Source organism: Haliaeetus albicilla, chromosome 3, assembly GCF_947461875.1.
Source record: "Haliaeetus albicilla chromosome 3, bHalAlb1.1, whole genome shotgun sequence".
Lineage (NCBI taxonomy): Eukaryota > Metazoa > Chordata > Aves > Accipitriformes > Accipitridae > Haliaeetus > Haliaeetus albicilla.
Window position 1 is genome coordinate 56,737,825 of NC_091485.1, and position 16,775 is coordinate 56,754,599.

Genomic DNA, 16,775 nt, shown 5'->3' on the forward strand with positions numbered 1-16,775 from the left:
AAATTACATCGAGTATTCTTGAGATTGGTACCATATTTTAGTTAGGCAGTGATTGAGTACTTGTCAGGTATTTTGTTCTCCCAATTGCAGTGCATTTTGAATTTAATTCTCAGAGAGGACTATTAATTGTGAACAAGAAAATCCTGAGGTTTTATTGATCATTTTCAAAGGTTATAAACTGCTACAAACAGACTGCCTAATATAGAGAGGTTTTGAAAATCTCGGTTTGATACATTAATTCTCTTCCTAAAAAGAAATACTGTATTTACTTGGAAATACCATGAGGAACAAAGCTATTTTTCTATAGGAGAGGATGATTTAAGGTTTATTTTCTTGTAAAATTAGTTTTTAATTAGTTCTAATAATACCTTGCTAATTATAATCTCCACAAAACATTTAACAAAATTACAAAACTCTGATTCATAAATTGAATTATCTCTTGCCACCAGATCTTTGGAAATTATCAGGTATATAGTATTTCAGCTCCTTTTTTTTTATTTATACCTTTCTCTTGATTTTGCATATAAAGTTTATTTTTAGTGGTTAATCCCTGTTGAATGGACTGAATAATGAAGTCGATAAAAGTGACTGTCCTATCAGAACAGCTTTGGCAAAATTTGTATGTGAGGAAGACATTTCTCAGCTGCTTTAAAAGAAGCTGTATTGTTAATGTGAACTGACATCTCTAACAGAGGTGAATTCCTCTTGATTTCAGTTTAATTTGAGAGCTGATCCCATGCTTTTAAATACTGAACTATTGTGGTTTCTCTGTGTTGTCTTGTATTCTGCTCTCATCTTTTTCTCTATCGTGTTAATTTTCTCCAATTAATTAAATCTACAATAGACACTAGCACTGAGTATGTATACCAATGAGTTTCTGATGTGTTGTATTATTCATGTTGCGTACTTATTTCAGTCTTGCAAGAGCAATTGCCGATATGATTGTCCTCCTGTGGAAGGGAAAAGTATGTAAATGGCTTTAGAGAAGGGATTTTTATTTTGTGGGAACCAATTTTATGTGTGGAAGTTGCTCTGCGAAGATAGGCCCCAAATTAGCACATCCTCAGGATTTGCAGTAAACTCTGTCTGACTGTCTACCTACCACTGGCATCATGATGTTCAGGGGTACTCTAACCTATGGTTGTATATGTTCTTCAGTTTGGAAACCTTATGTTGTATAACTCATTTAAACTATGTCCACGCAGCTGGAGAGTATTTCTCCTGGATGGCATGCTCAGTTCTCTTTTCCTTCTCTAGCCTAGATCAGAGCTCTTCAAAAGATGGCCTAAGTGACAAATCTAACCCCCAGTGCCCAGCCATTTGTTTCCCGAAATGAGTTTAGGAGACTGAAGGAAGCAATTGTGAGAAGCAGGAGGTGAGAAGTATGAGGACATTTGCTTAAGCGTATATGCAATACAGCTCCATTTCTGGAGCTGCATCCATTTGTCCTTTTTTTGAGGAGCCTTGCACATGGCATATGTTTGAATTGGGCTTGTGGAGGATACCACCTTGGTCCTGTGAAGTGCAGACTACCACTAGTATCTCTGGCTACTTAGAAGTCAGCTGCCATGTCCAAGTCTGAGTTGTCTCCTGCCATAAGTGCATGGTGTCTCCTTTCCCCTCCATTGGTTTGAACCTCAAGAAGGTCCGTAGAGGTAAGAGAGCAGCTAGAGCTTGTCTGATCTGTTGCCAGCGCTTAGGCTGTTGAGGGCTAGTGTTACCAGGTTTAATTCAAACTATTTTGGAGGAAAGAAAGAAAAGGCAAACAAAAAGAGGAAAGGACTCTGATCTCCAGGCAGCCTGATCGCCCTGTTGTGAACTCAGGGTTTATTTTTATTGTGGTCTTCTTTGTGAAGAGCATTTTATTTACAGGGTGTGACTCCAGGCTGAGGCGCTGGTGGCTAATGCAGCTGGTAACTTCTCTTATGTGCCAGGGGCTAGTTGGGTGCTTCGTGGTGGATGGCCAGATTGCATGAATGGCAGTGCTGGCAGACTTGGCCAGTGGTCCAAGACTTTCGTAGCACAGCAGTTGTTTCTGGAGGCAAATAGTTTTCTTTCCAAATTATATTCCAAACAGCCACCTTGGAAAGTCATAATAAGTTTTTTTTAGCCAGGTCTGTCAGCAGCAATTTGAGTCCTGTGCTAAGTAGAAAAACAAACCTTTCTTCCAGTGTCTACTTATATTGGCATGTTTATAATCTTAGATGATAGCTGAGTTGGGCAAGTAATGTGACTGGTATAGAAGGAGGGTGAAGAGATTCAGGAAGACACATCAGCTTTTTAGTCACTGACAGTTACTGACTTCCTATTTTTATATCTGGTTTTGATTAGAAAGTTAAAGAACTAGTGTTAATTTATAAGCTCCTGATATGAACAGACTGTAGTGTTTTCAAGATAATATAAGCCTAGTTTCTTCTTTCCCCTTAGCTGCAGAAAGGTTATACTTACACATGGTTTCTAAATTTCATGGGTTTTATTGGCATTAGTCCTGGACCGTTTGTGTGTTTGTTCTGATACCTCTGCTGGGTTTTGAAGTATGGCCAGTGGATGGCCACAAAACTGTGTCCATTACTGAACACTAAGATTATATGTCAAAGTTCTTTTCTTTGGGATTTGTAAGTGTACAAAAATAATTATCTGGTTTGACCTAAATTCACATGGTGCTTGCTATCCCCTTTCTTTTGCTTTTTAATTGGAAGTAACACTATTTGAATGAAGCTGTAGCATGCTTTGTCTCTTCTGCTCTGTTATGGAATTAAATTTCTTACTGCTGAACTTTGTTATGATAGTGAACTGCAAAATAATACCTATTAACATGGACTCATTTAAACTTACTACCATTCCCCCAATATGAACTTCCAGTATCTTGCACTGTTTCATTGCTTTGGGGCCTGGAGGCTGAATCATGCAAAATGATAAGGCAGCTGTGGGACTTGGTTTCTAATTCAACCAGAACAGACACAGTCTAGTATACAGATGTATATAGGGCAACAGAATGTGTAACACCCTATACTGACTGTTTCTTGGTTTTCAATGTTCTTTTTTCACTTTTACCCACCTGGCCATTTTTTCCAGCCTATGCTATGCTTAATGAGAGCTCAGATTTATTAATAGGCCACATAACTTTTCAGATGGGGTATTCAAGCCTTCAGTGCATACATGGTCTCTCTCTTGCAGTATTCATCCTTTCAATATGGAGTGAGGCTCTCTTCTGATAACCCATGGCTTCTCTCAGCAGCGTTGGTTCTAGGTGTGGGTAAGCAAGAAGGAGAGGACGTGGACCTGAGCATGTTGATCCAGTTATGAATGATTGCTTGCTTACATCAGATAGCAGCAGGGAAGATTTTTCTTCTTCACCTTAAATGTTCACACTACCCCAGTTCTAACTGATTCAGGATGTAAGGGACCAAGTTCTCTGTGTTTCTTGACAGCTTCATGTGTTTGTAGCTCTAGAACTTAACCGTACAGCAGAACTTGAGCTTCCCTGTAGATTGGCAATTTATCTTTGTCAGGTGTTTCCTCTGTCAAGTCTTCCATCTGCTTAGTTTTCGTCTTTTCATTGGATTTGGTATTTGCCACACACTACTTTCTCTGATGCCTTTGTGCCCAGTTTCCTGTTTTCTGTCTCTATCTTGTCCGAGCATGTACTGTGCATCTTCTGCCTCTTGCACTCAGTTCACCCGCTTGGACTCAGTTCACCAAAATTCTTAATGATCTCCTTGTGACCAAGTCCATCCAGGACACTGCATTTGGGCCTCTGCAACATGGTAGCTGTCTTAAACATACACTTCTTGAAACCTTATCCTCTGTTACCTTCTTTGAGTCTCACTTCTCTGAATATTACTCCTCCTACTGGATGGAAGAGGATTATGATCTTTTTTAGTTCCTCTGGTAATAATGAAATTAAACCCCAAAGTAACAATGTTTAACTAATGAAGTAGTAAGATGATAAAAATTTAATTTGCCATGGATCTGCAGAAAAAGTCCTGAAGAGTTTACAGATTATGTGGTCGGTTCACCTCAGCCAACAACCAAACACCCACACAGCCACTCCCTCACTCCACTGTCCCATGGGATGGGGAGAAAAGAGAAGGAAGGTAAGAAGATTTGTGCATCAAGATAAAAACAGAGTAATATGTGAAGCAAAAGTGCACAAAGGAAAATAAGGAATTCGTTCACTGCTTCCCATTGGCAGGCAGATGTTTAACCGCTTTCTGGAAAGCAGGGCCTCAACACACATAACAGTTACTTTAGAAGGAAAATGCCATAACCACAAGCGTCCCCCCTTCCTCCTCCTTTTATTCAGCTTTTATTGCTGAGCACAACATCGTATAGGTGTGGAATATCTCTTTGGTCATTTCTGGTCAGCTGCCCCGGCAGTGTGTCCTGCCAGCTTCTTGCCCACCCCCCAGCCTACTTGGGGGAGGGCAGGGGGGATGGGACACACAAGACAGGGGGACAGAGTGGGAAACAAAGAAGGACTTGACACTGTGTAAGCAATAGCCAAAACACTGATGTGTTATCAACACTGTTTTCGTCACAAATCCAAAACACAGCACCATACAGGCTGCTATGAAGAAAATTAACTCCATCCCAGCCAGAGCCAGTACAATGTAAAAAGCCCAATCAGTGTTCATATACTGGAGCTTAAGCTCAAACAAAATGGTTGCCTGTATAACAAAATATAGAAAATACATATTTTTAGTTTACCAGTCCATCTAATAAAAATTTGGCTTCCTATAAATACAAATAAAATCACAAAGAATTTAAGCTATGGTGAACAGCTTTTAAAAAAATTACCTCAAGCAACTGCATCCTTAATTATAAGTTATGAAGTAATATTTGGATATAATCTATGTTTTTACAAATGGAAATAGAAAAGAAATTTAAGTCTGTTTAAATTTATCTTAAGTGATTAACGTTTTCTCAATTATATTTTTAGAGAAGTCTATTTTACAATAAGGCTCTACTCTGCCTCGTGTAGAGACTTTGAAAGGCATTTGCGTGATCTAACCAGCCAACCTGTGTGCATCTTTTTGTTAGAGAAAGTCATCCCCGTTTCTACACCAACTTCATGCTGTAGCTCTAATACTCAGAATTATTTCATTCTCCTATTGAGTTTCTTTGCTGTATCTTGCAGGTTTTTTAGGTGTCATGATTATTGCCTGTAGCGTTCGCCGCATATCAAGGTGCCACGATTAGATCACTGATCACCCCCAGACCAGGGAAAGAGACAGATAACACACACAGTGTGAGCGCCAACTTCCGCCTTTTATTGCGCAGTCAATTCCTTTTATACTAACAAGGGTAGGTGGGATTACAGACACATCATAAGGCTGCGACTAACCCTCTAACTTTCCGTGACATCGTGAGATCTTCCGAACGCCGAACCCTACAATTGCCTGCAGATTCTTTAATTATAGGATCACACTTGCACTTCAGTTATAACCTTCAATACTATAAGATCCTTCTTCACAAGTGGCTGGCACTTGAGATTACAAAGAGGACATAACACCTCAGTGACTGGATTTTTTAATTTGTTTTTCTTTGCATTGGAATACTAGCGTGTTTATTTACTTCTCAAGCAATTAATGTGTAAGCAAAACTGCAGACACCTTTCTGGTCATGTTTCCTGTTCCCTTATGCTTTAGAAGGTTCAGGAGGCACAGAGTTTCTGAGCAAGACCCTTAAGATATGTCATGTATGTGGCTGGGCTCTTCATTGTACAGGGATGTATTCCCTGTTACACTCTGTTCAAGCTCCTGCTGAAGGGCAAAACTCTGGCATTTCTGAAGTCAGTGAAATTCTTTTGCTCTTATTCTAGAAGTCAGGACTTCACCTGATTTTTTTCACAATACTCTTTACCAAGAGTATGCAGGATGAGGAAAATGTTTCGTTTTGCTTTTCAGGAAATTAATTTGGAAGAAAAATATGCCAAGGTGTAAACTGAAGGTCAGTCAGTCTTGCTGAATGATGAAGTCAGCTGAAGGTGCTCATGCCCCAGTTCAGTCACTTCTTGCACAAGAAAGCATAAAGATATTTCCCAGACAATGATCAACTTTTCCTCATACTCAGATTTCTTGCTGAGCTTGGGCCTCAGCGCCCTGAAGATATCTCCAGTTGTTGGTGTGTTTCCAGTCTTAGCAGAACTGCTCCTGTTAGATTCTGGCTGTAAAAATAACTTTGTAAGATTTCTCTTATTTTTAGGAAATGAAGTCTGTAGGTTATAGAGTTATCAGTGCTGCCTCAGATGAAACCTAGTCTCAATTTAAAACCACTCTAGTTTAATTTACACTTAAATGTGAAAGGCACGTGTGACAATCAGCACCTAATAGAGCTAAGTGGCATCGCCTAGATTCTACTGCATCTTTCACATGTAAGAATAGCTACACTGGTGGTCAGAAATACATTTTCTCTCGGGGGTTGCTTGCCAGATACATCTCTGAAACCTTCTGAAGCAGAACTGGAACCACATAATGAGAGCTGTTGTCATGTCCTACAGACTTTTTCAAATGCTTCTAGCAATTACATGATTTATCAGATGTCTCCCTTTCTGTGGATGCTTTTTAAAATCCCTGCCCGCCATCATAACACTATAAGGCTTTTCTCCCTGTATCTTTCTTTCCTAATAAAAATCCCAATATCCTGATAAAAACCAAACCTCATTTCACAATGTGATATGCCTGCATCCTGCTTTTATGTATAAAGCCCCGGGGTTAAATTTTCAACGTGGTAAATAGTAGATATCTGCACAAATCCCATTGTCTGCTAATGGGATTTGTTCATGCTGCTCCCTGACACCTTTTTAAACACTCATACTGGTGATTTATTTTATTACGGTGTTACAGAAAACACTTAGTAAAGCATGTTCTGATTCCACATTCCGCAACATGAACCAGTCCGAGGGAACGGGATGCACTAAATGGCTACGTCTGTGCTGTATTGCCACAGATAGTGGTCATAGGTTGTTGGCTCTGTATTTATGTGGTCATAAATTGCCTGTTTTGCTGACACTTTAAATTAAATGAAAGAAGGCATCAGCACTGCTGGCTTTCTGGCAGGAAGCCCAAGAGCAACTTGGTATGCCTTGTGTGTCTAGCTAATGCCACTTCGATGGAAAGTTTTAATTAAGTGCATGTCTGTGTGTACAGAGAAGAAATCAAAGGCACTTGGGAGAAAGAAAGTGTATCTGCTCCAGACTCATTGAGGAGTAATTTGGTGAGAGCACTAAATGACTTTCCATTAGTTGGAAAATATTTTCTTAAATATTGCCAGAAATACAAGAAAATCAGTCTGAAGGGAAGACTATAAAATTAGTCTGCAGATCTAATCCATTTGCTCCATACTTGTCGGAGGATGTCATGGTAGTACAAGTCAAGAGGTGTAAGGTTTGTGAAACTAATCTGATATGCTGGATTTCATTAAGCTCCCTAATTGTAATTATCAGAAGAACACTGGAAGCTGGTTTGCCTACAGCCAATATTTTTGATTTCTCATTTCTGTAACAGTTTCTAAGCTTATAAACATCCAAAAATTCATTGTTAATACAAGTATAATTTTTATAGCAAAACTTAGGTAGCCATATTAAAATTCTAGCTGTTGAAATTGAACTTCTTACATGAGAATTTTAGCGCTGTTTCCTGGTTCTTACAGTTACAGGAAGAAAATTCACTCAGTTCTCTTCAGACTCTCTAGAGAGGTGACTCTTTATGAAAAGAGCAGTTCTGAGAAGCAGGGATAGTTCATTTACCACTAGATATGGTGCATGATTTATTTTGGATAATGTTTGGTGTATGATTCATTCTTCTATCTGCGTTATAGCAAAGCCAAAAGGGCCAACCCAGGTGTGTACAGGACTTGTTACGTCATACTGTATTCGCCTTAATCTCTGTAATCTTTTTATGGCCTCAATACAGTGTGACTTCCACCCTTTTATCCATGTTTCAACCAAGGTAGAAAACCTGCTTTATTATTCACTTAACTTTTCTTCCGGAAGAAATTGAGCTTTCTCAAGAGCTAATCCAAAACTGCATAACAAACTCCATGAGGGGCTGGGGTTGACCACACAGTCTTAGCTTTTATCCTTATTTGATCTTCCATCTTTAATATAACTCAGATACTCTTTGCATTAAATAACCACAGTGAAAGAACAACACCAGTGGCTTCAGCCTTATCATGGCAAACTCTTTTGTTCCTCTGTATGACAAGTGATTGGTCAGCTCCTTCTATTCATCTTATTTTAAATGCATATTCTCCTGTGAAGTGTACTGTCAGATGAAACCTTCCCTCATCCCTAAAGCCTCTTTTTTTTTTTTTGTCTGTTTCTTAACATGAACAAGGTTATTTTCTGAACACAGAATTCTAGGTCTGATTTCCTAATATCTTTCTCTATTCCTGCTGATCTTTATGAAAAAGTGAATCTGAAGTCTTGAATAGATAAGGCTGCTTTCTTAGCATGAATTATAAGATGCCATTTCAGATGTGTATAGCAGATGGGGAGTCTCATGGGAAGGGGAGAAATAATTGCAACAGATGCATCATAAGAGCAAAAAAGCTATTTATGAGAATAGCTCCAAGAATGGAAGATGCCATCAAAAGGTTATTTACCTTTTGGCAAGTCATTGCATTTTGCCTGCTTTTTCTAATCTGAGAGATGAGAAATAGTTTGGCATTTATTATCAGAAACTAGTTGCAAACAGAATTACCTTGGTTCTCTGGGTATTACGGAGCAATGCTAGATGCCTCCACTGCTCATGACAAAGACAGACAAAGAAAGGAATCCTTATGGACGACATGGTGAAAGTCCAGAACTGGGCAACACAGTGAAAGTCCACAACCCAGGAAAATTAAGTATCTCAGAGTATTCCAATAAAAGTAATGAATGCTGTTGTCTTAAGACCTTTTCTGTGGTCTTAAAACCTTTCTAAGATCACTTCACATTATGTTAGAGCAGTGGTCCCATGCAGAGTGTAGTGAGATATGAGAAACATTGCCCTTATTATAATCCCCACCCCATACAGGTTTCTTCATGGCTCCTCAGGCAGTGCATAGGCAGGCTCTGGAATTTGTTGCAGCAGCATGTGAATGCTAAAAATTTCAGGAAACATAAGAAAAAGCTTTTTTTTAATGTGAAGGTGGTCAAACACTGGAACAGGTTGCCATGAGGCTGTATGGTCTCCATCCTGGGAGACAGTAAAAACCCAACTGGTTATGGCCCTCAGCAATCTGCTGCAGCTGAGCCAGCTCTGAGCAGGAGGATGGACTGGTGGATCCCCAGAGGTCCCCAGCAGCCTCAGTCTGTTGCAGGCTGTGAAACACAGAGAAATACCTCTATATTATGAAGCCTCTGAATCCCAAATTCCCAGGAGCTGGGAAGCTTTGTCCTACTGTTTGCCCTGCTGTTTGCCACTGTCTGTATTGATTTCTCCCTTAGGGCTGGTCTTGGCCACCATCCCAGAGGATGCTGAGCTAGGCTGACCATAGGTCTGATCCAGCATGGATGTTCTTGTGTGTTTTAAGAGGATACTGGGCTAGACTGCAGATAAAGAGTAAGTCTAATTATGGAGGAGAGGTTATTTAGGAGAGGACGGTAAAGTAATGCAGCTATGCCTGCGATCCATGCAGGACAGCCCAGGGAGAGTCCTGACATTGAGCCATATTTCTCTTGTGGGCATTGTAACTCAGGGTGGAGATGCTAGAAACCTGTTCAATGCCAGCGTCCCCAGTGTGATCCATGTGGGCTGCTGGTGAGGCTCAGCAGCTAAAACACAAGGCAGACTGGTGCCCTGTGCTCACCTTTTCTCTATGAAAACTCAACACAGCTTCCTCTTAATTTTAACTGCGTTTAGTCCAGTTGGTGGGGACGCGACATTATCCAAAGAGCTAAACAAATTGGTGTTTGTGACATTTGACTGCTGGGCAGCTTTGATTTCTGTTATAACACTTATTTAGTTTCACCTGTTTGATAGATAGGACTATCACGTTAACAGATGACATCTTATTAAGGTGTGTGAAAGGTTTGCCACAAACTGTAAAGGCCATAATAGGAGAAGCCAAAAAGGAAAGATTTGAAATGTGATACTTCTGAAGTTAGAAATGGAAATGAAGCAAAGTAAATTAAGTTAGAAAAACAAAACAAAACAAAAAAACCCTCCAAGCCCCAAAGACTGCTTCAACTGTGAGTCCTTCTTGTCTTTCTTTATAAATGTCAGTTTCTTTATAAATAAACAATTTGCTCTTAAAATAATTGGTGATGACTCAATAGCTCATCTTTATTATTGTGTATTTTAAATATGCAGACTTCAGCAAGTCTAAATCTGTGCTCTTTGGGGAAAAAAATAAGGCTTTAATCATATTCAGATTTATCCTTCCTTTCATCTGGTAGTTTACTTGCTTTGACAGGTAAATATAACTTTCTGAGATATGTGTTTTGTTTTTAAACCCACTCACCTACTTATATAACTTTGCTTACACAGAGATTGTAATCTTTATTTTACCTTAACTGACACCAGTCAGATAGAGAGGCAGGTTTATTGACATTTGCTGTTTATTTATTATATTCCAGTTGGTGTTTATAATAATGTCTCCTGAAAATTAAGTGTTTCTCATATAAAAAGGGAGGTAAGCAAAATTGCACATGACAATGCAGAGGTATTTTTTATTATTGTTATTCAGTAAACCCTACACCAGGTACTGAGTAAAGAATCTTGACACTGCTGTTGCTTGGATATCTTCTGCTTTGTCCAATGCTGATTGCCTGTCGTGGTTTAACCCCAGCTGGCAGCTCAGCCCCACACAGCCGCTTGCTCACTCCCCCCCTGCAGCAGGATGGGGGAGAGAATCGAAGACTAAAAATGAGAAAACTCGTGGGTTTGAGATAAAGACAGTTTAACCAGTAAAGCAAAAGCTGTGCATGCAAGCAAAGCAAAACAAGGAATTCATTCAGACTTCCCATGGGCAGGCAGGTGTTCCGCCATCTCCAGGAAAGCAGGACTCCATCATGCATAAGACTTAGTTGGGAAGACAAACGCCATCACTCCGAACATCCCCCTCCTTCCTCCTTCCCCCAGCTTGATATGCTGAGCATGACGTCCTATGGCATGGAATATCCCTTTGGTCAGTTGGGGTCGGCTGTCCCAGCTGTGTCCCCTCCCAACTCCTTGTGCCCCCCCAGCCTCCTCGCTGGTGGGGTGGGGTGAGGAGCAGAAAAGGCCTTGGCTCTGTGCAAGCACTGCTCAGCAGTAACGAAAACATCTCTGTTATCAACGCTGTTTTCAGCACACATCCAAAACACAGTCCTGGAGTAGCTACTGTGAAGAAAATTAACTCTATCCCAGCCAAAACCAGCACATTGCCACAAGGCTGTAATATAGCTCTGCTCCTCATTTTAGTTAATGAGAAAGAAAGGCAGGAAAGCATCTACTTTTGTTTTCTTAGAGGTTGTATGATGTAAGGCTTGTGGGCCCTCCCTTTTGAGGAGGCCTTAAAGTACATGGGTGATTTGGTGGGGAGTCTCTGTAGCCGTGCAGCAGGGATGGGGACCATCCACTCATGCTGTGCTGTGTTGGGGAGAGGTGGAGCTGTCAGAGCCTAACACCAGCACTGAAGGAACAGGAAAATAAATTAGTTCCAGTTAAACACGAGTATGAAATTACCACTCTGAGGTAAGGGTGGATACTCTAGCAGCAAACAGCCAGTGGATTGGCCCACAGTAAAAAGAGAGCATTACCTTTCAAAGGGGAATGTGACTTTTGCAAGAGGAGCAAGACTTTGGCTTCAGGAAAGGCATGCCTTGCAAATAAATACTGTTTTTTTCAATCATTTGCATGTGTTATGAAAAGCACTAGCAGCAGAAAGAATAACAAGCTGCCCCATACTGTGATAACGTCTGTCCATAGGAGATGCACGTGTAAGCTTGGATTGCAGCAGGTAGCTTTCTATCTGTGCTGTCACGAGCATCTCTATGCTATCAGAAACAACTGTGTATTATTTTCACCTTCCAGGCACCCGTGTTTCCTCATGCCAAAGCTGCCCTTTGGGCCTGCACCTCTGCAGTGTGGCTTATGCCAGTAGAGACCCAGGACCCCTGCATTGAGAGAAGAGCTTCTGCATACATAATCTTTAATATAAGGATAGACTTGCGTTGTCTGAATGGATTCCAGTTCATAAAGCTGACATTTAATGACATCAGAGTTAAGCATCAATGTCCTCAGCAGAGTTAGTCCAGCTTTCATGTTTTAATAACTGTGAACAGCATGGAGCCCCAGGTAGATTCCTTTCGAGGTAGATTCATTAGGGCAAAAAAGATCATTAGCTGCTGGTAATGGATTGTTTCTCAGTAAGATAAACGCAAATTCAGACATGCTTTGAACTGCCAGTGTAGGCTTGTTTCAATGACAAAGGGAGCAGGTGAGCCATGGTATCCTGATTATTCCTTTTACTTCTGTTTTAAAAAAAATCTTTGAAGACCACAAAGTGTTGGAAATATACTGTCCTATCCACTAATGAGCAGTGGAAGTAATGAGATATCTCAAAACTCCCTCAGTGTCCACCTACTTAGCATATACTTGGCTGAACTTCATCTCATGCTTTTCAAAGTGATGTGTGGATTTGGTGTCAGGAGAGAAATACTGGACGCAGTTTCCATCCATTTCAGTTGTTCAGTCACTCATGCTGAGTAATAAGCACTGATCAGATCTGGGTATCTATTATGCTTTGTGATGAGCATATAATGAGATGGTCTCTGCCTTGCTGTATTCTCCTCTAGTCCATGGGCAACATTTATAAAACCAGGAGGAGAAGAGTTTGGCGACAGCCATTCATTTGCTGGAGAAAATTTTCTATGAAGGAAAAAATACTATATGGCAATATCCTCTTATGTATGATGGTTCACTGGTAGTAATGGTAGAAGCCTGGCTTGCCCATAAAATTATCTATTTCCGTGAAACCCCTTCAGGGGGGTTTCACATAGGGATTGGGGTCTGCCTCTGTTCTTTCCCTTCTGGTCAATAAGGGCTCTGCTCACAGGTACAGCTCTGGCTGCAGCTGCCACCTTATTCCTTATTAATTGAGAGATTGTATTTAATAGAGGCTTGCTGAAAGAAAACTGCTCCTTTGGTAAAGCACAACATCTTTCCATGGCTTTTACCTGCTGTTTGCATTGGCATCCTGAAATATGTTTGTTTGAAAAAGTGCATAGTCCCTTTCTTAAAAAAAAAAAATAAAAAAAAAATTGTCATTCTCTGTATCTTATTTACCAGAAGCACTCCCTCGTGCACCACTCCAGAGACATAAAAGATTTCTGAGTTGCTTGTGGTTCTCTACTTCTTGCCTTGTGACATTTTCTCACAGGAAATATTCACAGCATATGTGACTGTTCAGAGTTTGGTCTGAGTCCTTGTGACTAGCAATGGCGAAGATGTATGCAGTTTTAATTTCAGAAAAAGTTGATCACGTGCTTCCTTTAATAATGGAACTTACTTAAGCCTGGACATCTTGTCTAGCTGATATGATTATTTTCATTTTAAATTGGCTAGAGAGCTCAACATATTCATGTGAAGAGTTTGAACCTAGCCTCACTAAAGAGTTTGTATATAAAAAGAGTGCAGATATTGGTATGTGACTATGAAATAGCTAGCATAAATACTGATAATCAGATTTTTTTAAAAGTAATTGTTCTTCTTTCCCTCAAATGCCTGTCTAGATTCTGTCCAGTCTGTCTTGTGAAAGTTTCTGAAAGACAATTTGTGGGAAGAGACTCTCTTCACAGAAATCATTACTATCAGTTAACACGTGCTTTGCCACAATTTGGTGCATATTCTTAATAGTGACTGTAACCTACGCAACATATTAACAAAGGATTTGGCAGATTTTTTGTTCTGTGCAGGCCTTTAGTTCAGGATAAATGATCTGCAGAGAACAAGTAATTGAACTTTCTACAGGGATTTCTTGATGAAATCCTGTGGTCTTTGTTGTTTATGATGGCCTTGGATTTAACCCTCCTTCTCCCTCTTGTTTTTGGCCATTATTATAGTCTGTGAATATGGGAGAGTTGACTTGGCAGAATGTTTGTTTGTTTTTTATTGTGTAATTATATTGAAAATCCAAATGAAATCTCATCTGCATACCTAATTCACCCATTACAATGTGTTACTAGAAGGGAAATGCTGTTAACTACAAGCTCTACAGAGTTCATGGCTGCAGACTTTTTAACCCGTGGCTCTGTGCATCCTGTTATGTTGCTGCTGTTTCATAGGTCCAGCAGCTCCTGTGCAGCCTTGTCCAAAATGGAGATTTGAATCAGGGAATGAAATCCTAGGACCACTGAAGTATATTTTGAACTTCCATTGGAGTTAGGGTTTTTCTTATCTGAATGGTGGCTGGATCCCTGTGCAGTTCTCTCTCTCTCTCTCCCCCCATGCAAGCCTCTCAGTGGGTATTAAAGTACAGGAAGGGACTGTAGAAAAAAGCTAGAGTGCTGAATAGGTGATTGAATGCATAATCTGTTTAGTGAATGCCTTCTCACTAGTAGTTTTCTAGGATGCTTAAACCATCTCAAATACTGTAGGTACATCTATTCTGATTTATATGATCTCAATATTAACATTATAACTGAAATGAAGCTAAGGAGGTTCTAGACTTCCAAGTTGCTGTTTTGCTTGTGACATACAATTATTTCATGGTTTTTCTCTCTCTCCCTCTCTCTCTCTCTGTATATCTCTATCGCAGTTATGTTTTTTCTGCAAACATTACGAAGAGTCTACACTATCAGTTTAGATGAAATAACTTCTAATAATACTTGGATTGATGCCTGTATAAGGTAGAAAATATACTACTATTGTAAATTGTGTTGGTGGGACTTGAAAGACTATAAACAACCAGGATGCTTCATCCAAAATGAATCCCACAGGAAGACCAGCCAACCGTGCACCTTGCAACTTAAGTTGTGGATTACTGCTTTAGACAGCTGCCTATTGATTTTGTTTTATGTCTGGCAGACCCAAACACACCAGAATTGCTATGCATTCATAGCAGGCAAATATGCTTCTTTCAGAATTCCAATACTGGTAGAATTGCTGCCTGGAACATGGAATTAAATATCGATTGAGCATTAACAGTTCAGGAGATGGTGATCTTAACATTGTTTTCTGCGAGGATGTTCTGCAAAACATCCCTGTATATGTTGACTGACTGTAGTGCTGCTTGCCTAGTAAGAATGGGTGGGTTAATACCACCCCATGGGTTAAGGTTCTGGAGAAAATCTGTACACAAGGTATGGTAGATAAGTATTTTGGGTAGGTAAGCAACTTTATTCAAGGAATGTTGGTAGCATTTGCAGGTGGAAAGCATTAGTTACCTTTGTTGGAGTCTGTGTTAATACCAGATAAATAAAACACTCCCTCAGTCTGTTTCTTCCTCTGAAATAATTCATCAATTCATCTTTTTTAGCTGCAAATTTATAATGATCTAGTGCTGTGTTTGTTTAGAGGTCATTATTGCATGTCTGCTGAGCATTTGCAGTACTGGATATTTAACATACAAAGCTTACGGCACTAAAAATATTAATATATTAATTCACATTTAATTCATTTACTGATTCATATGTGCATTTGAGAGGTTTTTAAATTTTAAGAAAACAAGAACATAATGCAATATCCAAAGTATTTGGGAGATCAAATTGAAAGAAGAAAAAAGCAAAACCAAAAAAGGTAGCTTTGAGATGAAAGCTGTAGTTTTAGGAAACATCTGAAGCCAAAATAACAGCTCACCTCTGGCAAAAGGGGGAGAGAGGGAGGTTCTGGCTTCTCCCTCTCATGCTCTGCTCCACTCACTCCCCTGCTCTTGCCACTAAAGCAACATTCCAGGTGATTGCCTGGCAGGTGGGTCCCACTTCCTAAAGCAGCAGAAGACCAGCTTGGGGGAGTAACATTTCTTGCTACATCAGTGAGGTATATAACCTGACATCCAGCATCACAGCTGGTGGAGGGAAGATGCAGGGCTAGTGCAGGCACGGTGGTGGGGAGGAAGCAGAAACTCCACCAGATTTTGGGGGCTAGATTCTGAACTGCTCCCTTCTTTAGGCTGAGACAATTAGATTTCCCATTTTAATTTAAGATCCCATTTTTATAGACTAGAATAGAAAAGAACAGAATAGAATAGACTATTTCAGTGGGAAGGCACCTAGAACGATCATCTAGTCCAACTGCCTGACCAATTTAGGGCTGACCAGAAGTTAAAGCATGTTATTAAGGGTATTGTCCAAATGCCTCTTACTGACAGGCTTGGGGTATCAACCACCTCTCTAGGAAGCCTGTTCCGGTCTTTGACCACCCTCTCAGTAAGGAAATGCTTCCTAATATCAAGTCTGAACCTCCCCTGATGCAGCTTTGAGCCATTCCCACGTGTCCTATCACTGGACGCCAGGGAGAAGAGACCTTTTCAGGAAGCTGCAGAGAGCAATGCGGTGGCCCTGCAGCCTCCTTTTCTCCAAACTAGACAAGCCCCAAAGTCCTTAGCCGCTCCTCACAGGACATTCCTTCCAGCCCCTTCACCAGCTGTGTTCTCCTCTGGACGCATTCAAGCACCTTCACATCCGTCTTAAATTGTGGGGCCCAGAACTGCGCACAGTACTCAGGGTGAGGCCACAGCAACGCTGTGTACAGCGGGATAATCCCCTCTTTTGAGGGGCTGGTTGTGCTGTGTTTGATGCACCCCAGGACGCGGTTTGCCCTCTGGGCTGCCAGGACACACTGCTGACTCATACTGCGCCTGCTGTC

At 40.4% G+C, this 16,775-nt stretch overlaps 1 protein-coding gene across 8 annotated transcripts in view; it reads left to right on the top strand.

Annotated features, from left to right (window-relative positions):
* OXR1 (oxidation resistance 1) overlaps positions 1-16,775 on the top strand; it is a 302,655-nt gene that overhangs the window by 44,987 nt on the left and 240,893 nt on the right. The gene's annotated exons all lie outside the window — the stretch shown is intronic.